This window comes from Mirounga angustirostris, unplaced genomic scaffold, assembly GCF_029215605.1.
Source record: "Mirounga angustirostris isolate CCGP_5_RB_7025 unplaced genomic scaffold, mMirAng1.0.hap1 SCAF_6, whole genome shotgun sequence".
NCBI classification, from domain to species: domain Eukaryota; kingdom Metazoa; phylum Chordata; class Mammalia; order Carnivora; family Phocidae; genus Mirounga; species Mirounga angustirostris.
Genome location: NW_026991714.1, coordinates 47430928 through 47457710, shown reverse-complemented (window position 1 = coordinate 47457710; position 26783 = coordinate 47430928). Strand labels below are relative to the sequence as shown.

Sequence of the window (26783 nt, the reverse complement as noted above, 5' to 3'; positions counted from 1 at the left end):
TGACAGCAGCAAGAGAGAAGTGATTTATTACATACAAGGGTTCCTTAAAAGAGTAACAGCTGATTTCTCATTAGAAAGCGTTGAGGCCAGGGGCACCTGGGTGGCTTATTTGGTTAAGTGTCTGCCTTTAGCTCAGGTCATGATCTCAGGGTCCTGGGATCCAGCCTGCATCAGGCTCCCTGCTCAGTGGGGAGTCTGCCTCTCCCTCTCCCTCTGTGCTTTCCCTCTCTTTCTCTCTCTCAAGTAAATAAAATCTTAAAAAAAATAAAAAGAAACTGTTGAGGCCAGAAGATGGTGGTATGACATATTCACAGTGCTGAAAGAAAAAGATTGCCAACCAAGAATTCTATATCCAGCAAAAATATTCTTCAAGAATGAGTGAGAAATTATGACATTTCAGAATAAAAACTGAGGGAACTTGTTACTAGAGGACTTGTTCTGCAAGAAAAACAGAGTGAGTCCTTCAGGTTAACATGAAAACAAATTAGACAGGAACTCAAATCCACATGAAGAAATAAAGAGCACTGGTAATGGTAACGACATAGGTGAATATAGAAGATGGTAAAAAATATACATTCTTGGTGACTGTTTTTCTTCTATCTTATTTAAAAAACAAATGTATAAAGTAATAATTATAAATCTGTGTTGATGGATACAAAATGTATAAGGATGTAATTTATATGAAAAATGTAATACAAAGAGAGGGGGAATGGAAATATATAGGAGCAGAGTTTTTGTATACTGTTTGTATTAGGGTTCTCCAGAGAAACAGAATAAATAGGATATATATATATATATATATATATATATATATATATATATATATATGGATTTATTATATAGGATATATATATATATCCTATATAATATAGGATTTATTATAAGGAATTGACCTGTGTGATTATGGAGTCTGACAAATCCCCAAATCTGCAGGGTAAGTCAACAAGCTGGAGACCCAGGAGGAGAGCCAGTGGTCCAGTTTCTGTCTAAAGGCTAGTAGGCTCAAGACCCGGGAAGAACCAATGTTTTGGCTTGAGTCTGAAAGCAAGAAAGAGCTGATGTCTCACTTTGAAGGCAGTCAGGCAGAAGGAATTCTCTATTATTTGGGGAAGGGTCACTTCTTTTTTTCTAATCATGCCTTCAGCTGATTGAATGAGGCTGGGGAGTGTGGGGAGGATGGTGGACAATCTTTATTCAGTCTATCAACGTAAATGTTAATCTCATCAAAAAAATCCTTGCAGAATCATCCAGAATAATGTTTGACCAAATATCTGGGCACACGTGCCCTAGTCAAGTTGATACATAAAATTAACCATCACATATTGAAATCAACTTGAAAGTTGGTATTAGTCTGAAGTAAATTGTTGTAAGTTAAGATGCTAATTGTAATCCCTATGGCAACCGCTAAGATAATAACTCAATAATATATAAAGAAACCACATGATCATCTCAGTAGATTCAGAAAAACATTTGATGAAATGCAACACACTTTTATTATGGAAACACTTAATAAACTAGCAATAGAAGAGAACTTTCTCAACTGATACAGGGCTCTGATGAAAAACCCACTGGTAACATTGTACTTAATGGTGAAGGACTGAAAGCTTTTTCCATAAGATCAGGAACAAGACATGGATGTGCACTCATGCAAATTCTATTCAACATTATACCTGAGGTTCAAGTCAAGACATCCAACAACTAAAAGAAATAAAAGGCGGGATGCCTGGGTGGCTCAGTTGGTTAAGCCTCTGCCTTCAGCTCAGGTCATGATCCCAGGGTCCTGGGATTGAGTCCCACATCAGGCTCCTTGCTCAGCAAGGAGCCTGCTTCTCCCTCTGCCTGCCTCTGTCTCTCTCTCTGATAAATAAAATCTTTAAAAAATTAAAAAAAAAAGAAATAAAAGGCATTTAGTTTGGAAAAGAGGAAGAAAATCTATCTCTATTGGTAAATAACAATCTTGTGTAAATGAAAATCCTAATACATGCACACATAATCCATTAAAGCTAAGAAATTCAGAAGGTTTCATGTTATAAGACCCATATAGAAAAATCAATTGTAATTCTAAATACTAGCAATGAATAATCTGAAAATGAAATTAAGAAGATAATTCCAGGAAATAAACTGAGGGTTACAGAAGGGAGGGGGATGGGGGGATGGAGTAGCCAGGTGATGGGTATTAAGGAGGGCACGTGTTGTGAATGAGCACTGGGTGTTATATGCAACTAATGAACCCGTGAACACTACATCAAAAACTAATGATGTACTCTATGTTAGCTAACTGAACATAATAAAAAAAAAGATAATTCCATTTATAATAGCATCAAAAAGAGTAAAATACTTAGGAACAAATTTAACAGAAAAAGTCCAGGACCTGTACACTAAAAACTACAAAATATTGCTGAAAAAATTAAAGACCTAAATAAATAGGTTGATGGATTGGAGGACTTAATATTATTAAGATGTCAATATTCCTGAATTGATCAATGCAATTCTTATCAAAGGATAAAGTTTTTTTTTTTATAGAAATTGATAAGCTGATTCTAAAATTCATATGTAAATACAAGGGATTTAGAATGGCCAAAACAACCTCGGGGGAAAAAAAGTTGGAGGAATCACACTTTCAGATTTCAAAACTTACTATAAAGCTACAGTAATAAAAACTGTGTGGTACTTACACAAGGATAGCCATATAAATCAATAGAATAGAGAATAGAATTGATAGTCAAGACATAAATCCATACACTTGTGGTCAATTGATTTTTGACAAGGGTACCAAGATGGTACATCGAGAAAGGATCATCTTTTCAACAAATAGTGCCAAGACAAATGGATAGCCACATGAAAAAGAATGAAGTTAGACCCTACCTTGCCTCATATAAAAAATTAAGTCAAGATGGATCAAAAACCTAATTTAAGAGCTGAAACTATAAAACTGTTAAGAGAAAATATAGGCATAAATCTTAATGATCTTGGATTTAGCAATGATTTCTAGGATATAACACCAAAAACATAAGCAACAACAAAAAAATAAATTTAATTTCATCAAAATTATTAATTTTTGTGCCTCAGAAGATATACCAGCAAAGTGAAAAGACAGCCCAAAGAATGAGAAGGAATGTTTACAAATGTATATATGATAAGGGACTTGTACTTAAAATATATAAGGAACTCTCACAACTCCCAGTTGAAATGGGCAAGGATCTTAACAGATATTTCCCCAAGGAAGATAAACAAATGGCCAATAAGCACATTAAAAGGTGCTAAACATCATTAGCAATCAGGGAAATGCAAAGCAAGACCACAATATAATACTTCACTCTTACTACCATGGCTATAATAAAAAGGACAGATGATAACAAGTTTTGGTAAAGGTGTGGAGAAATTGGAACCCTCATATATTTCTGGTGAGAATATAAAATGATGCAACTGCTTTGAAAAACAGTCTGGCTAAATACATAATTACCTTATGACCTAGAAATTTACCTCTTAGCTATTTACTCAAGAGAAATAAAAAGTTATGGATATGACTTGACATGAATGTTCATAGAAGCATTATTCATAGTAGCCAATAAAAGTGGAAACAACTCAATGACTCATGACAATTGATGAGTGAATAAACAAAATGTGGTCTATCTGTAAAATGCAATATTACTCAGTCACAAAAGGGAATGGAGTAGTGATGCATGCTACAACATAGATGAACCTCGAAAACATGCTAAGTGAAAGAAGCCAGACCCAAAAGGCTACATATTGTGTGATTCCATTTATATGAAATTTCTAGAATAGATAAATTCGTGGAGATAGAAAGTAGATTACTGACTGCCAGTGGTTAGGGGGGAGGGGGAACCAGGAGTAAATGCTAATGGGTATGGAGTTTCTTTTTGGGGTGATGGAAATATTCTGGACTAAATAATGACAATGGTTTCACAGTTTTATGAATAAACTAAAAACCATTGAATGGTACATTTTAAATGGGTGAATTTTATAGCATATGAATTAAATCTCAGTAAAGAAACAATGCTAATAAAAAACAGCCTTTTCATAGGAGCAAAAGCCTGTATCTGTTCAAGCAAGGAGATGTTGGCTTCACAGACTCCAGAGGAGGCTTATGACAAAGTGCTGTATGGTGATGGGTCTTAAGTAGACATGAGTAAGAATCACCTGTGGAACTTTCAGAATATACTGACAGCTGGCCCACTTTGAAGTTTTCTGATTTAGCGGGTCTCTAGTAAATCTTGTGTTTCCATGCCCATCCCACCCTGTCCCTAAAGCGTGGGTAAGGTCAAAACTAGGATTTTAGATATTCCTGGTTTAGATGTTGAGGACTTCCCAATTATTAGAGGACAACATTAGAACTCAGAATTAGGAAATCCAGATGCTTCTAATTAGAACTCAGAATCAAGAAATCCAGATGCTTCTCACTGGAAGTCATTTGGGTTCTATACCAAGGTTTCTGTTCTATAGTCTAAGAGCAATTGCTATCTACCACTCATGTTTCATGAGGAATGTCTACACAGTATCTCAGTCACTGACACTTCTTTTCTCGAATTCATGCCAACATCTCAACTATGTCAGGCATGTAGGAGGTGCTCAATAAATGTAATTTATATTTTCTCCTTTATATCAACTTATGTCTGAGACCCCCAAATCTTTAGGAATGAATAGCTTTCCCTAATAAGTAGCTTTGGAATTTCGAATACTAGCTTTTGTAATAATACTTGGGGGGTATTTTTGGAATAAAAAGCATTTAGATAAGGATTAGTATTGGTTAATCTACAAGTAAATATATATTCTCTTGGAAGTGGGAAATCTCCTTCATTACCAAATGGCATTATGTATGTAATTCTGTTGCTCACAATCTGTCTTGGCAGGTATTAGAACACGAACTCTCTAGGGTTGTCCCAAACGCAGTGGGCCCCTGAAAAAGAAGAATGATTTGTGACACGAACCCCGCGGAGTCCCTCAATCTGTTTCTGTGATTTACGATTCCCTTACTTCAGTGTTGACTCCCACCATTTGGTCCAGACCTACAGAGGCCATGTCTGACATTTTGGCAAAGAGAGGGGCAAATACCACCTTGAATCTATCTTGGGCTCACGAATCACCTTTCTTCCCTGCAAAGTTATCAGCTGCTTAATTCTGGATGAGAAGTTGGCATCTGTGGCCAGAAACCAGGGCCAGGTTTAATAAAACCTGAGCTGGCTCCCAGTTTCCAAGGACAGTCAACATCAAGGAATCCTACTGCATGCTTTCCCAGGACGAGGGTGGATGAAAAATGCCAGTCTTCCCAAGGATAATGTTTTCTCAGAGCCATACATGGCTACTGACAGCGTTAGCAAAGCAAGTGCTAATACATCTGGATTTGAATGAGATGGCAAGAAAACCAATATGGACTATCAAGGTGACCTACAAAAATTACTTGTCGTCTGTCTCCACTCCTCTTCCTCTAAAACAATATCTAGGGCAGTTTGGTGGGGCCCTGTAAAAGGTAGGGGAGAGGATGAATGACTTCTCCAGATTAACTTCCTCTACTGTAAATTCCAGTGCTTGGGAAATTTTGTGCAATTATTATTTTTATAGCCAATAACATATGCATTGTACAAAACTTAAAAGGATTAAAAGGCCCTATAGAAAAATCTTCCCCCCCATCCGCTTACCTTAATCCATTTTGTATCCCAGGGCCAATGGCACCAGGCACTGTTCTAGATCCTGGGGATAGAGCAGTGAATGAAACAGAGCCCTTGTCCCTATTGAGCTATATTCTAGTGGGGAGAGACACAAAGCAGCTTTGGGTACTGATAAATCCCATAAGAAAAATAAAATAACCGGTGGGAAAAAACCCCCAGCCTTTGAGGCTCTCAAGGAAAGTCTGGTCAGCTCTGTCCAATGTTGCCAAAAGGTAAAGTATGGAGTAGGATGTAGTGATGTGTCTATTCCTCGTCTTCCCAACAGGAAGATGGCTAGTGACCTTGACAGTGGACAAAAGGAAGAGTGGGAAGTGAGACAGTGGGGACAATGTGAGCTCACTCTGGAGGCTTGCTGTGAGGACACAGAAAATGGGACAGTGGCTGGAATGTTGTCACACAGTTTAAATCAAGCCGCGCGTGTGCCGCGCCGAGCCCAGTGTTTGGCACAGAATGAGCGTGTAGCTATTCTTAGTGTTATATTTCCTACTCCCAGTCTTTCCCATGTCTGTTCAAAGTTCACTTTCTCCTAAAAATGTTTGCAACCTGTGATTGTCTTATATGAGTCCTGAGAATGCACAGTCACTCAGAGTATTATCCACAGTTGTGAATGATTATATCTCTGGCCTCTCTGGATAAAAGTTACGTTTCCAGGAATTGTAAATGGAGAGACTTTGTGTTTTAAGTGGCCTGTCAGGGTGCATTTGGTGCCGGCAGGATGAGGCTGCATGACTGCTCATTTCAGCCTGAAAGAGGGCTTTGGAGGGGCTGCGAAGCACCAGATTTCAGCCAGTAAGTGATCTTTCTCCTTCTCTCTGTGGCTCTGTCCCACCTTTATCGGAATCAGCACAGATGCAAGAGCACCCAGGGAATTCTATGGTCTCTAGACAGGTTTTCTGGTATTTCCATATTTTCCTGGGACAATTTGGGAGAAGTGGCGTTGGCGTGTTTGTGGTTGGTTTGCTTTTGGTCTTTTGTTTGCTAACTGTCTGCCAAACAGACGCATGTCCCCAGTTGTCACTATTTATGAGCACTCATATGGCCAAAGATTAGCCACAGGGATAAAAAGACAAAGCAATTTGGATAGCCTACAATCAACACAAACTACCCTAGCAGAAGGGAGAGAGGGCTGATGATGTTCCTCCCTAAGTCACTGGGATCCTGTCCCTCAAGGCACCGGCTCCTGTTCTAAGCACTTGGTCCATACTGGTTCCCATGCACATGTCAGTCCTGTTAAAGAATTAGTTAATCCCGAGGCGCCTGGGTGGCTCAGTCGTTGGGTGTCTGCCTTCGGCTCAAGTCATGATCCCAGGGTCCTGGGATCGAGCCCCACATTGGGCTCCCCACTCTGTGGGAAGTCTGCTTCTCCCTCTCCACTCCCCCGGCTTGTGTTCCCTCTCTCGCTGTGTCTCTCTCTGTCAAGTAAATAAATAAAATCTTAAAAAAAAAAGAATTAGTTAATCCCAGATTTTCAGTAAATGCATCTATTTTGTACCCAGCTGGGTAGCTCTCGTTCTTGGAGGAGAAGAACATTCCTTCTCATCTTCAAGGTGACAGAGTCAGACTGGACCCTTCTGTTTCTCCTCCTGCCAGGTGAAAGGCAGCATCCTGAAGCTACTCTTCTTGGAGCTGTTCCTTCTTCATGCCCTCCCCTGTCATCTCCCTAGCACAATCTCCTTTCCCGAGGAAATCTGGCATACATTCATCGTATAACACCACGTATTTATGACCTCACTCAATTGCTGCCTTGCATTGACATATAGTTGCTTTGTGTGTGTCTTATTTTTGTGAGCTCCTCAAATGTCTTCGAATTCCCTTCAGCTGAGTATAAAGTATAGACAATCTGTAAATATATATATATTTTTAAAGATTTTATTTATTTATTTGAGACAGAGAGAATGAGAGAGAGAGAGCACATGAGAGGGGGGAGGGTCAGAGGGAGAAGCAGACTCCCTGCTGAGCAGGGAGCCCGATGCGGGACTCGATCCAGGGACTCCAGGATCATGACCTGAGCCGAAGGCAGTCGCTTAACCAACTGAGCCACCCAGGCGCCCAATCTGTAAATATTTTTGAATTAATTTCAATGCACTGCTTGACCCTCAAGGATCTTAGAGTTTCACCAACTGAGTGAGGCAACAATTCAGTGCCGAAGTGGAAATGTAACCCCAGGAGGTCGTGTGCTGAGAAGTGGAGGTGCGGGGGGGGCAGAGTTGAGGCTGGGGAGGCTCTTGCTTGCTCGTAACAGTTGTCACCTGCACTGAGAAAGTAAGTCAGTAGTTGCTTTCCAAGTTGGCCTGGTTTTACAAACGAGCCTAGCTAGCAGAACAGTATTACCATGACCGACATGATGTCCTTTGCTTACTGATCTCTGCTTCCTCAAAGGAATTTGTTCTGCAGACAAACCTAGCTCCTGGCCCCTAGAAATCTCACAACAAAGGTTACGTCTGCCCTCTTTTCCCACTCACCAAAGCCCTTTTATCAGCGTGCTTTTATTCTTAAGCCTCTGTTTCTCTCTTATGGTTCAGCTCTCTAAAAAAAATAAGGAGCCGAGAGCAGGAGAAACGGACAGGGAGAGGATGCAGATGCTGTCCTGCACTGCTTTCTGGATGCTGCATTTGGGCTTTTAATCCAGCTGCTGTCAAGCTCCATTAGGAGATTTGAACATCAGCCTCCTACCTTTGGGGCCTGGCCTCCTGTCAGCCCTGGCTGGAAGGAAGACGGTGTTTGAGGCCGGTAGCCAAGACGAAGGACAGGTTGGGTGTTGCAAAGAGCCCTCACTCACCATCCATACAGCCCAGTCGCCTTTCATTCCATGGGGAGTGGGGGAGCATTGACCTCCCCACGTGCAAGTGCTGACTGCCACCAGGGTCACGTGCTGGCGTCCGTAAGCCCTTTGCAAACAGTACAATAGGAAACAAGGCTAAGCCTCCATAACCTTTGTATACTTTGAAAAGAGACGGATTTCCTCTTTCTGGGAACGTGCTGGAGAAGGATAGAACCTCCACTCCCACCAAAGTAGTAGAAGTCATTCAAAACGCTCCTGGGATCACAGGGCGACAGATGTGGTAGACAGACAGCCTTCACATCTGGCCTCCGATGTGGCTCTGGGGGGTCAGAGCACCATATGGACTCTTGTCTCAGGGGCTGGGCAGCAAGTTTCTGGGAAGGAAAAGCCCCCTGGTGACATTCTCTTTCTTTGCCTTTGGTAGAAAGTAGAAACCAGTACCCCAGGAAGAATCTATGGGGGTGTATTTCTTTTCTTTTTTTTAAAAGATTTTATTTATTTATTTGACAGACAGATAGAGAGCACAAGTAGGCAGAGAGGCAGGCAGAGGGAGAGGGAGAAGCAGGCTCTCTGCCGAGCAAGGAGCCTGACACGGGGCTCGATCCCAGGACCCTGGGATCATGAACCGAGCCGAAGACAGCCCTTTAACTGACTGAGCCACCCAGGCGCCCTGGGGGTGTTTGTTTTTCAAGCTGAAATGAACACGTTTGTGGTCATCAGCAGAAAATATTAAGCGCCCAACTCTGCAAGTTATTATGCTGGATCTAAAACCAGAGTCTGTGTGTGTGTGTGTGTGTCTTTAGTGTAAAAGAGTACTGATTTGCATTCAGCAACTCTTGAAAATTATATGATTAAAAAAATAGATGGAATATAAAGCTCAAATCATTGTTGGTAGGGAGAACAAACGGAAAGATTATGTGTTTATCCCTGTGTTGTCCCCACAGTTATTTATTACAGTAAATGCTTCTTCTCTGAGGAAAGTTCCAAGTTTACAAAGAAGTTTATTTGCCGAATCGGGCATTTAAATTGGAATTTTAATTTTTTTTGGTTTAATTGGAAATTTTGATTTATTTTTTATGGAATTTGGCATTACAATGAATTTGCCAAAGAATGTGTGTCTTAATGCCCACGATTCATTTTAGTGAGACAAACCCAACACACTCATTTTTTGAAATGGGTAGTTGTGCTTCCTTCATTAAGTTGAAGCAAAACTTCTCCCAGTACCGTGTGTAGAGTCAGTGGACAAATCCATGGAGTGTTGAAAGAAGAGCAGACAGAATGGCCTGGGAAGAGAGAGGGGATGTAGTCTTAGGGGGTCATCTGCCATGAAAAGCTACACATGTAAGCTTGGATGTGGAATAGCGAAGGAGGGACTGAAGCAGCAGTCAATGTCCAGATGACAACGAGCAAACCACTGGTGATGTGAGAGCCTCAGAGAGCGAGACTGAGCCAAGTGCAGAGATCGAGGGCTCCTCCCCACACAGCAATGATACCAGTGGGAGAGCAATCTCAGATTTCCGGAGGAACGAAGGCAGTTTGCTCTACAAGACAAGAAATAGGAGATGGCAGTAAATTTATATGGTAGATTTTAGACTATAACTTCAGGTATAAGAAGAAAACATTGACTAGTGGTGCCCACCTTGGGCCAGATAAACAAAGCTCTGGACTTGGGCTGCTGCAGAAGGACCGAGCATTGACCCCCACGGCGGCATTTAGCACAGCCATCATGATTCCCTGTGTCTTCCTGCAGTTTGCCGGTTCTAGAACACGATCTCTTCCCTTGTGCCCATCTACCTGCTTACAGATATGCTGTCGAAAGTCTCTTTAGGGGGCAAATACCACATCCTGTTTTTGTTGTTGTGAAGTTGCTGTCTTTTATTTCTTCTTTTTTTCCAGCTTCACTGAGGTATAAAAGACAAATACACATGTATATATTTTTATATGTACAAGGTGATGGTTTAATATACTTTGTGAAATGATTACCACGATCAGGTTAATGAACATATCAACTATCTCAGAGTTACCTGTGTGCCCGTTGTGTGGGCGTGTGCGTGTGTGCGTGTAGTGAGAATGTTGACGGTCTACTTTCTTAGCAAATTCCAAGTATACAATACAGTATTATTCACCAAAGTGATCATGCTGTACCTTAGATTCCTCCAAACTTATTCTTCTTATAACTGAAGACTTGTACTCTTTGACCAGCATCTCCCCATTTCCCCTGCCCCTCAGCCACTGGTAACCACCATTCCACCATCCTATTCTGTTTATGAGTTTAGCTTTTTTAGATTTCACTATAAGTGATATCATGCAGTATTTGTCTTTCTTTGTCTGGCTTATTTCACCTAGCATAATGTCCTCAAGGCCCATCTATGTTTTTACAAATGGCAGGATTTCCTTCTTTCTCATGGCTGAATAATATTCATATATATGTATATATATGTATATATCACATTTTTTTCAAGATTTTATTTTATTTACTTGACAGAGAGAGAGAGAGAGAACACAGGCAGGGGGAGCGGAAGAGGGAGAATCAGCCTCCCTGCTGAGCAGGGAGGCCAGTGCGGGACTCGATCCTAGAACCCTGGGGTCACGCCCTGAGCCAGAGGCAGACACTCAACCAACTGAGCCACCCAGGCACCCCTATATCACATCTTTTTTATCCACTCATCTGTTGACAGACACTTGGTTGTTTCCATATCTTGGATATTGTGGATAGTACCGCTGTGAACATGGGAGTGTAGAAACTTCTGAGACAATGATTTTGTTTCCTTTGGATACATACTCAGAAGTGGGATTGCTCACTGTATGGTAGTCCTATCTTTAGTTTTTTGCAGAACCTCCATACTCCTTTGCATTGGTGGCTGCACCAGTTTACATGCACAAGGGTTCCCTTTTTTCCACACCAACACTTGTTATCTCCTGTCTTTTTGATAAAAGCCATCCTAACAGGTACGAGATGATACCTCAATGTGGTTTTGATTTCTGTTTCCTTGATGACTAGTGATGTTGAGCACCTTTTCATGTACCTGCTGTCCATTTCTATGTCTTCTTTGAAAAAGCATTTATTCAAGTCTTTTACCCATTTTTAATGGAATTTTGTTTTATTTTGTTCGTTCGTTTTTTGCTATTGAGTTGTAGAAGTTCCTTATGTATTTTGGATATTAACCCCTTATCAGATATAAGGTTTGTAAATATATTCTGCCATTCTGTAGGCTGCCTTTTCATTTTGTTCACGGTTTCCCTGGCAGTGCAGAAGTTTTAATTCCATGTAGTTCCACTTATTTTTTGCTTTTGTTGCTTGTGCTTTTGGTGACATATCCAATAAACCACTGCCAAGACCAATGTCAGGAAGATTTTTCCTTAAGTGTTTCTTCTAGAAGTTTCACAATTTCAGGTCCTACCTTTTAGTTTTTAATCCACTTCTGGTTAATTTTTGTGAGTAAGATAGGGTTCAGTGTCATTCTTTTGCATGTGGATTTACAGTTTTCCCAATACCAGTTATTAAAGAGACTGTCTTTTCCCCCTATTGCATTCTTGGTTCTTGGAGACCTTTCAAAGATTATATATGCATGGGTTTATCTCTGGGCTCTAAAATTTGTTATTTTGGTCTAGGTCTTTGTTTTTATGCCAGTACCATACTGTTTTGATTATTATAGTTTGTGTGATACATCCAGGTTTGTTCTTTTCCAGATTGCTTTAGCTTTATTGGGGTTTCTTGTGGTTCCATATGAATTTTGGAATTTAATATTTTTTTCTATTTCTGTAGAAAATGCCATTGGAATTTTTATAGAGATTGCATTGAATCTGTAGATCACTTTGGGTGGTATAGACATTTTAATAATATTAATTCTTCCAATCAGTAAACATGGGATATCTTTCCATTTGTTTGCATCCTCTTCAATTTCTTTCTTTAGTGTCTTGTTGATTTCATTGTACAGATCTTTTGCCTCCTTGTTAAATTTAGTTCTAAGTATTTTTTGTTTGTTTTTGATGCTGTTGTAACTGGGACTGTTTTCTTGACTTCTCTTTCTGATGGTTTGTTGTTGATATATAGAAATGCAACTGATTTTTGCATGTTGATTTTGTATCTTGCGACTTTACTAAATTTATTAGTTCTATCAATTTTCTGATGGAGCCTTTATGTCTTTCTAATACAATATCATGTCATCTGCAAATGGAAACAGTTTTACTTCTTCCTTCCCAATTTGGATGCCTTTATCTCTTTTTGTAGTCTAATTACTCTGGCTAGGACTTCCAGGACTGTGCTGAATAGGAAGGGGGAGAGTGGGCATCCTTTTCTTGTTCCTGAGACCAGCATTATTCTGATATCAAAGCCAGATAAGGACACTACAAGAAAAGAAAACTACAGGCCAATATCCCTGATGAACATACTTGCAGAAATCTTCAAGAAAATACTAGAAGCAGAATTCAACAGCACATTAAAGGCATCATATACCATGATTAATTTGGACAGGTCCGTGGGATGTAAGGATGGTTCAACATACACAAGGCAATAAATGCGAACATCACATTAACAAATGCAAGACAAAAATCATGTGATCATTGTAATAGAAATCATTTGACAAAATCAACATCCTTTCATGATCGAAACTCTCAACAAATTAGTTATAGAAGAAATGTACCTCATCATAATAAAGCAATATATGACAAGCTCATAGCTAACATCATACTCAATGTGAAAAACTCTTAAGTTCCTCTAAGATCAGGAACAAGACCAATATCACATCTTTGATGGCAAAGAGAGACTTAGTGCCAACGATCAGTTCCTAGGTCTGTTGAGATCTTTTGTATAACTTGAGTAAGTCACTTATATACTCTCTCCCCATGTGTAAAATGGACTAAAAAATCCCAGTTCTCATGGGCCATGGAGAAGCTCCCAGAGATGTGAATTAATTGCTAAATGTATAATTGTGTTGGGAAAGATAAACAAGCTAGTATCTTGTCTTTGTTTTAGGTGGCTAAAAATAGACCAAAGGCCAACTAATTCCATTTCTTTAAATGATTCTCCTATAGTTTAATATTTTACAGAAGTTGCAGGAAACAATTATAGAGGTTATAAATCTGAATAAGAAATTGCCCCTTGTTCATTTACTGAATTATCTCATAGCTCTTTTGTGAATTTCTTTTTTTTTTTTTAAGATTTTATTTATTCACTTGAGACACAGAGATACAGAGAGAGAGAGAGAGCACGAGCAGGGGAGAGGCATAGGGAGAGGGAGAAGCAGGCTCCCCGCTGAGCCAGGAGCCTGATGTGGGGCTTGATCCCAGGACCCCGGGATCATGACCTGAGACGAAGGCAGCCATTTAACCACCTGAACCACCCAGGTACCCCTCTTTTGTGAATTTCTAGTAAAGAACTGATTCACCCTTAAATATCTTCTGGTGGCCCATGCCAACATGGAAATTAGATGTCAACTTTGCTTTCTATGGAAACACAGATGCCCCACAGCTCTCTGGGGCTGGTGGAACTTTTAGGGTGTGCGTACTGGAACTCTGTCCCCATACAGCCAAACACACTTTTTTAATTCCCATTTTTCTGTAACCAATTATTTTAATTCAATCATGAGAAAGTACCTCGCTATGCTTATAGTGCTCTTCAGCACGTTGTTTTAATGAGTAATATTTGTATCCTCCTAAAAGGAGAGGTTGACCGCGGTCAACCTTGAAAGCAGCTGTAAAGTGGTTATGGAATCTCATGCATCAGCCAGGTCGCCGGAACAGGTGAGAGGAATTCAGTAATTCCCAATTCCCATGAAACAACTAGAAAATAAAAGACTTTGTCTCAAGAGAGGATAGATGTTTCACTTGTATAAGGGAGACCAGGAACCAGAGACAGGAGAAAATGCGATTTTGAGTAAATTTAAATGCAAGATGAAATTCAGACCTTCACAGGGGTAGCAGGCCCCCCTTTTTTCCCCCTTAGATAATTAATTATACCTTTACCACAATCCCAATTCCAAGGCCTTGTGAGAGAAGACCCCTGCCCCACCCTCACCATTTCTGGGAGTCCTCAGAACTTCCTCACATTCCTCTCGTGTCTGTGCTCATATGTCCACATGTGCGGCCTCTTTTCTGACCTACATTGAAACAGGCACAAAGCCAACCACCTTCACCTCTTTCCCCACACCTACAAATTCACTCATGGAAAAATGTATTGTTAGTGTAGAAATTTTGCTGAGGATTAGGGGGAAGAAGGTCACAGAAAGGGGTGCCGTGGTAAAACTCAGTCTTCGGCTATACACACGTGTCCAATTTCCTCTTCTCTTCTTCCTTGTTCCTTACATCCCAGGAGCAACAAAATCTTCCTCTTGCCTCATGGATAACAGTTTTTTTGAAAATCAGTCCCTCCGGCGCCCAAAATTTAGAAAGGTAATTTGGTGCATTACCTGTCTATTAGCATAACACACCCCAAATAGAGACTGGAGCAACAAACATCAATGTTTTTGCAGCAAAATGAATAACTATTGGCATGAAAATGAGATAAAGACTTTAAATAACCTCACTGGAGTTTAAGTTTTGCCCCCAAATCAGATCAGGTCAGATCTGGTTTTGTTCTCAAATGAGATCTTTTCTAAACTGACTTTCAGAGATTTGTGAATTTCAAATTGTTGGTAAGGGATTGTAGATCTATACAAGAGAAAACTACTGAGCTGGGCTTTATAATGCTGCCCTCTTTAGAGAAAACTGTGATCTTAATTACTGATTAAACAATAGTTGACATCTCTAAAAAGAAAAACTTGAATCCTAGCTCTGATTTACTACGTGGTTTGAAGGTCAGATGGCAGAGTTGGTCATAAAGAAAAAATTAAGGTAATATCCCTTTTTGATATCTCAGGAAGCTTCCACCAGAAGAACCTGGGTTTAGATAAAAAGCAGTTTTTTTCCCAGTTACACTGACAACACTAAAACTGCTTAGGAAAGAGAGGCATAAGGCAGGAGGAGATGTTTCCAGTGGCCTGGGAGACTAGGAGGAGGACAGGGTTTTATCTCACTCCAATTAAGTGATGTGGCCCCTGTTTGAGTGGTCCTTTGATTTTATAATGAAAGTCAGTAGAAAAATATTACTTTACTAGAATGCATCTAAGAGTGCAAAAGGTATGGGTAATTACTTTTTTCTTTGATATAGTCCTATTGATGTTTAGCAAAAAGGCAGTATTTTTTTACCCAAAATAAGTCCTTCCAGATTAAAACAACAACACATTCACATAGGCAACTGGAGCACTTCAAATTCTGACAAAGGCAGGGTAAGCTGAGGATAACTAAAGGTTTTGAGAAAATGTTTAAAATCATATTAAAAGCATCAAAGATCCAACAAGTTCATAAGGAAAATTACTAGCTTTAAGTCTCAAGAGAGGATAGAAATTCAAACTGATGAGCCTTACATTTAGAGCAACTGGGGGGCATTTGGTAATCAAATGTTGGAGCCCATGGTTCACCCGAAGTATGGATGCTGGGAAACCACCTCCTGCCTCAGGTTGGGAGCCTAAAGGACTTACACTCCAGGGTCGAGTGAATAGCAAGTGGAGGAGCACTTGTACTTGAATGTGGGTTGGATTTGGTAACTCACTTCCAATGTGTAGTGTGTGGCCAAAGTGATGCTCTTTTGCTACACGATCTTTCATCCTGGGTTTCATTACACCATGATGATCTCAAAGACTCCATACCATACTTAGTGGTGAAAATTCAAAAGTTTTGCTTACACATTCATATGTGAAAAATGTCACTATAGCTCAAAAATACATGAAGCAAAAAGTGATAGAATTGAAGGGAAAATAGACAATTTAACAACAAAAGTTGGAGACTTTAATTTCTTTTAAAAATTTTTTAAGTAAGCTCTACGCCCAACGTGGGGCTTGAACTCACAACCCTGAGATCAAGAGTCACATGCTTTACCGACTGAGCCAGCCAGGCACCCCAAAAGGTGGAGACTTCAATATACCACTTCTGATAATGAGTAGAACAACTAGACAGAAGATCTACAAGGATATAGCAGACTTGAAAAGCACTATAAAACAACTAGATATAACACACGTCTATAGAGACTCCACCAGCAACAGCATTTTTCTCTAGTGCACATGAAATATTCTCTAGGATAGACCATATATTAGGCCATAAAGTAAGCCTCAACAACAGGTTTGATATCATAGAGAACATGTTCTCTTATCAGAATGGAATAAAATTAGATAATAATAGAAATTTGAGAAATTTATTCACAAATATGAAGAAATTAAACATCAAATAGCCACTCCCACATAACCAGTGGTTCCAGGAAGAAATCGCATGGAAAACTAGAAAATGTGAGACGAGTGAAAATGAAAACAGAATGCACCCCAAATTCATGGAATGCAGTGAAAGCAATGATTAGGGAGAAATTGATACCTGGAAACATCTATATTAAAAAAGAAAAAGGTTCTCAAATCAATTGCCTGAACTTCCACCTTAGGAAACTAGAGAAAAACATGCTAAACCCAAAGCAAGAGGAAAAAAGAACTAATAAAGATTAGGGTGGAAATAAATACAATAGAAAACAGACAATAGGGTGCCAATGGAACTAAAACTGCATCTTGGAAAAGGGCAACAAAATTAACAGCCCTGTAAGGAGACTGATCAAGAAAAAGGGACAGAAGAAAGCTCAAGAATGACAGGTAGTCACTACCAACCTTACAGAAGTAACAGGGTGATAAAGGAATACCATGAACAGTTGTACGCCAACAAATTAGATGACCTAAATGAAATGGAGACATTTCCAGAAAGACATAAACTACTGAAACTAATTCAAGGAGAAATAGAAAAATCTGAATACACCGATAGCAAGTAAAGAGATTGAATTAGTAATTAAAACACTACTCACAAAGTAAGGCCCAGATCCAGAGAGCTGATGAATTATACCATTGGAAGATGAATTCATACCAACCTCCACAAACTCCTCCAAACAACAGTAGGAGGAATACTTCCCAATTTATTCTCTGAGGCTAGTATTACCCTGACACCAAAACCCGATAGACATACGAGAAGAAAAAACTATAAACAAATATCCCTTATGAATATAGATGCCAAACTTCTCAATAAAATATTAACTAATCAGCAACATTTAGAAAGGATTATACACCAGGACCATGTGAGATTTAACTTAGGAATTCAAGGTTGTTTTAACAACCAAAAATCATTGAATATAATACACTATTTGAACAGAATAAAGGCCAAAACCACTTGATGACAGTAACAGATGCAGAAAGCATTTGGCAAAATCCTACACCCTGTTATTATGAAACACTCAACAAAGTAGGAACAGAAGGGATCTTCCTCAACCTAATACAGGACATCTATGGAAAACCTCACAGCTAAGCTTATACTTAATGGTGAAAGACTGAATGCTTTCCCCCTAAGATCAAGAACAAGATAAGATGTCTGCTCTTTCCACTGCAATTCAGAATTTCACTTGAAGTTCTAGACAGGACAGGAAAAGTGGAGAGAAGGAGGCCAACCACAATGGAATCAGAGTAGAAATCAATAACAGAAAGATAACAGGAAATCTCCAAACACTTGGAAATCAAACAACACACTTGTAAATGACCCATTGATCAAAAAGGAGGTTTTAAGGGAAATAAAAAATACATTGAGCTGAATGAAAATGAAAATACAAATGTCAGAACTTGTGGGACTCTGCTAAAGCAGTCCCGAGAGGGAAATTTATAGCACTAAATGCATATATTAGAAAAGAAGAAAGTCTTTAATCAATAATCTAAGCTTCCACCTCAAGAATCTAAGGAAAAAGGAGCAAAATAAACTTAAAACAAGAAGAAGAAAGGATGTAATTAAGACAAGAAGAAATCGATAAAATTGACAATAGATTGTTTCTTTTAAAAGATTGATAAAATTAATGAGCCTTTGGCAAGACTGGCAAAGGACAAAAAGGAGGGGGACAACACAAATGACCAATGTTTCAGGAACGAAATGGGATCATTACACACTCTGCAGATATCAAAGAGAAAGAAAGGGAATCCAATAAATAACTCTACACACACAAATCTGACAACTTAGGGGAAATGTCAGTTTTTTGAAAAATACAAAGTACCACCTCTCATCCAGTCTGAAATAGACAATTTTAATCACCCCGTAACTGTTAAGAAAATTAAACTTACAATTTCAAATCTTCTAAAAGGCCCAGGCCCAGACAGATTTACCAGAGAAGTCTACCAAACATTTAAACAAGACTTAACATCAAATCTACATAATCTCTTCCAGAAAGTAGTAGAGGAGGGAACACGTTCAAGTTTATTTTATGAAGCTAGTATTATCCCGATACCAAAACCAGGCAAAGATAGTACAAATAACCAAAACCACTGACCAATATCTCTCATGAATATAGATGCAAGAAATGCTCAACAAAATATTACCAGATAGAATTTAGCAATACATAAAAAGAATTATGTAACATGACCAAGTAGGCTTTATTCCAGGGATGCAAGGCTGGTTTAATTTTCAAAAAGCAATGGACATAATCCACCATATTAACAAGCTAAAAAAGAAAAATCACATGCTTATATAACCCAATGTAAAAACATTCAACAAAATTCAACACCCATTTATCACAAAAATTTTCACAAAAATAAAAATAGAAGGAAATTTTGTTAGCTTGATACTTACAGATAGAAGGAAAATTTGTTAGCTTGATACCTACTATTTATGCTTAATTTATACTCAGTGATGAAAGGCTGAATATTTCTCCCTAATATCAAAATGCCAGCAAGGGGCGCCTGGGTGGCTCAGTCGTTAAGCGTCTGCCTTCGGCTCAGGTCATGGTCCCAGGGTCCTGGGCTTGAGCCCTGAATCGGGCTCCCTGCTCAGAGGGAAGCCTGCTCCTCACTCTCCTGCTCCCCCTGCTTTTGTTCCCTCTCTCACTGTCTCTCTGTCAAAAAAATAAAATAAAATCTTTAAAAAACAAACAAAACAAAACAAAACAAAACAAAAAACCAAAATGCCAGCAAGGTTCTTGGTAGATATAGAGAAGATTATTCTAAAGCATAAATGGAAAGGCAGAGGAACTAGAAGACCTAAAACAATTTTGGATAAGAAGAATATCATGGGCAGAATCAGCCTGCTCAATTTCAACCTGTGTGGTATTGGTGGAGGAAGAGATCAACGGAACAGAATAGAGAATCCAGAAATAGACCCACACAAATATGCTCAGTAAGTTCCTGACAAAGGTGCAAAAGCAATTCAATGAAGGATAGATAGCTTTTCAACAAACGGTGCTAAAACAATTGGACATGCTTGGGCAAGGAAAAAAAACTCAACCAGAATCTCACATCTTATATAAAAAATTAACGCATAATGGGTCACAGACTTAAAGGTAAAACATGAAAGAGGAAAAAAAATTGGAGAAAATCTTTGGGATGTAAGGCTAGGCAAAGAGTTCTTACACTTGACAGAAACTCCATGACCCATAATAGGAAAAACTGAAAAAATTGGACCTTATCAAAATTTAAAAATTCCTCTGCAAAATCCATGTAAAGAGGATGAAAGATAATCTATAGACTGGGAGAAAATAGTTACAAGCCACGTATCTACAAAAAGACTAGGATCTAGGGGCGCCTGGGTGGCTCAGTTGGTTAAGCATCTGACACTTGATTTTGGGTCAGGTTATGATCTCAGGGTCTTGAGCTCAAGCCCCTCATCAAGCCCTGCCTCCCTGCCTGGGGCTGTGGGCTGAGTGTGGAGCCTGCTTAGGAGTCTCTCTCCCTCTGTCCCTCCTCCTGCTGGGTGCATTTTCTTTCTAAAACAAACAAACAAACAAACGAACAAACAAACAAAAACAAAAAAACCCCTAGGATCTAGAATATGCAAATTATCATAACTCAAAAGAACAATCTGATTAGAAAGTGTCCAAAAGGCATAAACAGATATTTCACCAACAGAGCATATAGATGGAAATACTGATGCTAAATTAGTACATGAAAAGATGTTCAACATTATTTGCCATTAGGGGAATGGAAATTACAAGCACAAGGAGATGGCACTATGCATTTATCAAGATGGGTAAAATTTAAAAAATAGTGACACCAAATGCTGGCAAGGATGTGGAGAAACTGAGTAACTCATACACTGCCAGTGTGAATGTAAAAAAGCACAGCAACTCTGGAAAACAGGTTGGCAATCTCTTTTATAAAGGATGTGTGCAAATACCACACGATCCAGGAATTGCACTTCTGGGCATTTATCCCAGAGATATGAAAACTTATGTTCATACCAAAACCCGCACATGAATGTTTATAGCAGCTTGATTCATAACAGCTCAAAACTGGAAAAACAAAACAAAACCCAGATGTCTTTCAATGAGTGAATGAATGGTTAAACAGGCCATGGTACATCCATATCATCCAATTAATAAACCCAGGTGAATCCCCAAAGAATTATGCTGAGTGGGAAAAAAAGTTTATATATCATAGTATTTCATTTATTTAATATTCTTGATGTCACACAGTTTTAGAAATGGTAAACAGACAAGTGGTTTCTAGGGGTTAGGGATGAGGAGGGGAAGGGGGTGTGGCTATTAAAAGGAAATCTGAGGGATTCTTGTGCTGATAGAAATGTTCTGACTCTGGCAATGTCAATCTACTGGTTGTGATATAGTTTTGCAAGATGGTAGCAATGGGGGGAACTGGGTTAAGGGTACCTGGGACCCCCGCATTATTTCTTGAAACTGTATATGAATTTACAATATCACAAAATGAAAATTCTGCTTTAAAAAGTTATTCCCGATCAAAAGATGAAGATTAATGAGGGGGAGAAGATACTTGCAATCTCTAAGTGACAAAGGCAGATAGCTAGAATATACAAAGAACCTTTATGGATCAACAGAAAAAAAAAATCTGATAACTCAGTAGAAAAATGGGTAAAGATTTAAATAGGCACTTCACAAAACAGAAAATTCAAATAGGCTCTAAACACATGTAAGTGTGCACCATCTTATTGGTAATTAGGAATATGAAATGAAGATCACAATTTTGATATCATTACATATCCACCAGATTGACAAAAATTAAGAAGTCTAACAATATGTCTTGGCAAGGATGTGGAGCAACTGAAACTACTATACATATTTGGTGGGAGTGTAAATTTTATGACCACTTTGGTAAACAACTTGGTATTATCTAATAAAGTTAAATATCGGCATAACCTATGGCCCAGCAATTCCACGGCAAGGTATATACTCTAAAGAAAAGTTTGCATTTGGACGCCAGGAGATATATATAAGAATGTGGTTAGCCGTATTATTTGTAATAGCCCCAACTACAACAATATACAACAAAAATGGATGACCTCACAAACATAACCAAGTGAAAGAGGAGGCCAGATACACACAAAAAATTCGTGATCTATCATTTCATTTACAGAAAGTACAAAACCAAGCAAACCAAACAACAGGGTTTAGGCATGCATACATGAGGAAGTAATTACTGTAAAGTCAGGATGGCTTTTGCTTTAGGGGGTAGGGAAGGGCTTAGGAAAAGGAATGGGTGCAGTTGTAGGGTGATGTCAGTGACCTGGCTGGTTTGGTTTAGGATGATTGGTCAGGCTGCACCAGGCTTCACTTCTCTCTCTGTGTAATTGTGCATAACAAAACAACACAGCTCTTCCTATTGCAGTTTTGCCTTTGAGAAGAAGTGAGACTGAGGAAGGAATGTAGGTGTGAGGTCTGACTGTGTGAGAAAAGGCGGCACATGATGCTCTGAGATCAAAATTTGAGGGGCAACTGGGTGGCTCAGTCGTTAAGCATCTGCCTTTGGTTTTGGGTCATGATCCCAGCGTCCTGGGATGAAGCCCTGGGTCGGGCTCCCTGCTCAGCAGAAAGCCTGCTTCTCCCTCACCCTCTCCCCCTGCTGTGTTCCCTCTCTCGCTGTGTCTTTCTCTGTCAAATAAATTAAATCCTTAAAAAAAAATTGAAACCTGTGAAAAGAAAGGAAAAACGTGGAGTGTTGGAAGCAAGAGTAAACCTGCTGGACCCATTGGGTGGGTAGCTGGCCTTTGGATATATGCATATTTTTTTAAAGAGTGCTTTAGGAATAATAAAGGTTGCTAAATTTCCTACTCCTTTCCTTTCCAAGTTGGACTTGGGCTGAGGGACCCATGTTTTTCTCTCTCTCTCCTCTAGAAATAGATACAATGTTCACGTTTGCTTTGAATCCCCCAGACTGTCCAGAGTATGAAGGAAAACATATTTGATGTAGAGAACACCCCCCCTCCTTGAGCATTAATTTGGGTGACCCTCTCCCCCCCTCCTCCCCTGTCTTCAGTCCAAGCCTGAGAGCAGGGTCAGGACAAAAATGAGCAGACCGGAACAAGCAAAAGTTCCATATTGAGATGCTTTGGAGATGCGAAAAAGTGACGGTTTCCTTCCATCTCGCCCCACCACGTTCTCCAAGCACATTGATGTCACAATTTATTGTTTGGGGGTACAGCACATAAGCAACTTGTAGAGTTTGAAAACACTTTATTTTATTTTTAAGATTTTATTTATTTGACAGAGAGGGAACACAGGCGGAGGAGTGGGAGAGGGAGCAGGAAGCCCGATGTGGGGCTCGATCCTAGGACCCTGAGATCATGACCTGAGCCGAAGGCAGAAGCTTAACGACTGAGCCACCCAGGCACCCCGAGTTTGAAAACATTTTAAAGGAGGGTAATTTCAGGGAAGAAATCGAGGGCACCGTTAACGTTTTCTTCTCGTGTTGGCGGGGTGGGGGGTGGGGGCGGTGGTGGTGGAGAAGACAGCGCGTCTCCTTTGCTGCCTTTTCCTGCTAGATCTCTCCGTCCCAATTCTAATTACACATTTATTTACTCCCTCCCTGCCCCGCTGCAAGGACGCGGTGCCCCTCCACGGCGGGGACATCCAGATGTGACTGGTCTTCCAGGGACCAGTGCTGGCCAGAAATAGGGAAACAGATGAGCCTTTGGGGAGGCTCTCCAGGCAAAGTCCAGGGGACAGCGACCCACCCTGGTCCTTAAAACTATCATTCTCTCAGGACTTTCCGTGCTGGGCTTGAGCTGTGGCTCGCGAAGTTCCTAGGGCGCCCACTCCGAAGCTCACATTTCTTAGGCGAAGGGGCACTGGGGCTAAGGGAAGGCTCTTTGGAAGGCACCAGCCTGCGCCGTTTTGTCCCTTCCCTTCGCTTTCGTGCAAGCAGCCTCTCTGGTGGGGGATTCTCCCAGGACTGGGGCCAGCGCCAATCAGGTGGCTCGGTACCTGCCCCCAGCCCCGGCCACCTGGAGGGGCGATGAGGTTCTCCGCTCGGTGCGGGGCCAGTGCTCGGAGCGCGGGGGAACGCAGAGGAGCCTCACGCGGGCAGCCCCAGGCCCGGGCGCTCGGAAGGACGCGCGCAGACCCGGTGCCAGCCGAACGCGGGAGCGGCCGCCGGAGCGAAGCTGCTCAGCCGCGGTAACGGGTTAGGGCGCTCCTCGAGCCGGCGCTCCCCCAAGCAAGAAAAGGAGAGAGGGAGGGAGCGGAGCAGGGGCGGCCCGGGGACTCCTCGGGCCGCCGGCCTCCGCGCGGGGAAGTGCCGGGCCCGGGCGTACTTCCGAGGGCGCCTTAGCACCGCGGGCGGCGAGCCCCGGGGCCGCCTTCCCCTCACGCCCCTATCTTGACTGTGGCCGAGCCGGGCCGGGTCTGGGTCAGCGCTCGGCTCTCCGGCTCCGTACCAGGAGCCGCGCGCTCCGAGCGGGTGGGGGTGGGCGTCTGCGGCCTCGTGGCCAGGCCGCGGGTCGCGCTGTCCCCGCCTCGGGGCCGGACTTGCAGGGCCCCTGTCCCCGCCTGCGCCGCTGCCGCCCGCTCCTGCTCCGCGAGCGCCTTCCCCTGGCCGGAGCGCACACGGACGCGGCTGCTGCGCCCCGGCGCCCACGACCGCCCGGGAGCATGCGGCGGCCCGGCCCACGACGCTGCACACTCGGCGGGACCGCCCGGCGCGCGTGAGTGAGCGGGGCCCGGGGCTGAGCGCGCGGCGGGTGGGTGCGGGGCGGGCGGGCCGCGCCACCGCCGTCGGTCTGTGCGTCCAGGGGCCTCCGAGCGCGCGGGCGCCTCTGCGCCAGCCTTGCAACCTGGGCGCGGTTTGCTGGGCATTTTGCTGAAGTTTGGCCACAGAAGGAGGGCGGAGGTGCGTTCGCGGCGCGGGTCGCCATCTCCGCCAGGACGTCCGGGTTCGAGGCAGCCGGGGCCGACGTCTGCCTGAGGGACCGAGACACCGGACTCACCCGGGCCGCTGTCCGCTTGCTCCTGAGGCCGGAGCCGGCGTCGCGCACCCCTATCCCCAGGGCCGTGCGCCGCGGGCTTGGCTGGGGGCGCCGGGCCACGTCGAAGCTTCGCTCAGCGGCCCGGAGGAGGGTTTGGCCCCAGTAGAGCAGGGCTGAGCGGAAGGCAGTGTCGGGCTAAGGGCCGCGTGCTGCTGCTCCCGTCCCCTTCACCCCGGCTGGCAGGGGTGGCCCGGGGAGGGTGCCCAGAGCGGCGCCCCGGAGACCTCCTGCCTGGGTGGCTTGCTCCGGTCTCTGCGCTGCCTAAGGCAGCCAGGGAGGGCAGGGGTGGAGATCTGTCTTCTCTGTCGGTGCCCTTGGGCTACATAGACCACCGTGCTTTTCTGGCACACTTGGCCATTCCTTTTCTCTGGGTGGAATTGTGGGGTCCTGGAAGTTTGCTTTTTCTAGCAAGTTTGACGCGGCAAGAGGGGGGTGGGGGGCAGGCAGCCCCCTCCCCCGCAGTCAGTGGAGGCACTTTCTCCCGTTCTTTCCAGTCTGCGCAGCCCCGGACCCTCTTCCAGCCCGGGGCCACACTCGTGGCCTGGCTGGAGGACCCGGGTTGGAGCTGGGGGTTCTCACCCGCAAGGCTGGGGGTCCAGCGTAACTGGCAGGGGTTGACGTCTACGCGGTCGGATCTCTGTGCCCTGTCAGGTCTCCGGTGGCTGAGCCAGACCCACGTTTTATACCGCGTGAGAAACAAACAATGGGCGGGGGGGGGGGGGGGGGGGGCTTCAGGTTTGGCAAGTGCGCTTTGCCGGAGATTCGCTGGGATTTGGAGTCTTTCTGGGGCGGGGTGGGGGGCGGGAGGGTGGAAGGCAGCTTCCTTTCTGTACTTCTGAAGTACTTGGCAGTACATGCAGTTTATACCTCTTTCCTTTAGGCTGACAGAGGTGGATCAAGGGGAAGAAAGAGCAAAGGTATATTCTCCGAGAGCAACGATAATTTCTCAGACCTCTCTCCAGAGGTTCCAGTTGTAGTGCCCGCGAGGATCTAAACCAGCATATAGAGATAGGGGGTCCAGTCAGCACCCAGGGTGGATCACTTGGGGTGTTAGGCAAATCAGCAGCACTCTCCTCAAAGTCCCCCGCCCCGTGAGGAGCATGGCCATAATTTCTGCCACCTGGGGCATGAAATGAGCGAGGACCATGTATGAATGAGAAAAACCTCTGAAGTCCTGTGGGGTGGGGGGCAGGGTGTCTGTGTCACGTGCATAGATAGAAACCCTAGTGGGGGGCATCCCTGGCATTCTTGTCAGAACTAGAAATTTGCATTTAGTGACCTTATCAAAAATTGCTCGGGAAAAGCTGAATGGGCTCCAGTGCTGATGAGAGCAAGTCCCTCATACTTTGCTCAAGGATCTCTGTTTTGTCTCCAGCTGGCCCATCTGTAATTGGAAATGAGCTCTGCTTAGTCCAGAGAGGCTTCGGGCTGAGTGCAGACATCCTCTGGCAAAAAGGGAGCCCATCCTGGCCCAGGAACCGCCCACCCTCACCCAGAGGCCCAGGGTGGGATTGTAGTGATGTCTCCTGATGACTTTGGAAGGAGGCTGGAGTGGATCAGAGCCGAACTTGGGAACCGTCTGGGTGGCCTCTTAACAGAATGGCCCTGGCTGGGCCAGTCCAGGTCTTGTCAATTGTGAAAAGTGCCCCGAGGTTTAGAATCCGGCCTGATGATCATTAACACTAATGAAAACTGCTGCTACTTATTAAATGTCCCTTCTCTGTGCCAGACAAGGCTTTGCAAAATCAATATGATTATCCCTGTATTTCACGTGAGGAGACTGAGTTGGGGAGAGGTTAAATAACTTGCTAAGAGCATCAAGCTAGTCAGTGGCAGAGTTGCTGTGTGAAGCCGGGTCTCCCAGTTCCAAAGGCCGTGCTCCTTCCGCAGTGCTAGTCTCCTCCTGTTAAGAACAGATGCACGTGTGGAAGCTGGACATCCAGAGCCATCGTGAATAAACCCTGGTATTTGTAGGTCCAAGAGATGTTGTGATCCCGTTAGACTTTAGG

The 26783-nt window shown here is 42.6% G+C and overlaps 1 protein-coding gene across 3 annotated transcripts in view; it reads left to right on the top strand.

The window, feature by feature from the left end:
* The first annotated feature begins 6395 nt into the window (after positions 1-6395).
* Positions 6396-26783, top strand: part of LOC123846191 (protein FAM163A) — an 88836-nt gene continuing 68448 nt past the window's right edge. Inside the window, exon 1 of one of the 3 annotated variants that reach the window (XM_064594244.1) lies at positions 6396-6476. The gene's annotated coding sequence lies outside the window, so the exon portion shown is untranslated. The other 2 variants (XM_064594245.1, XM_045877357.3) reach the window with 2 other exon arrangements.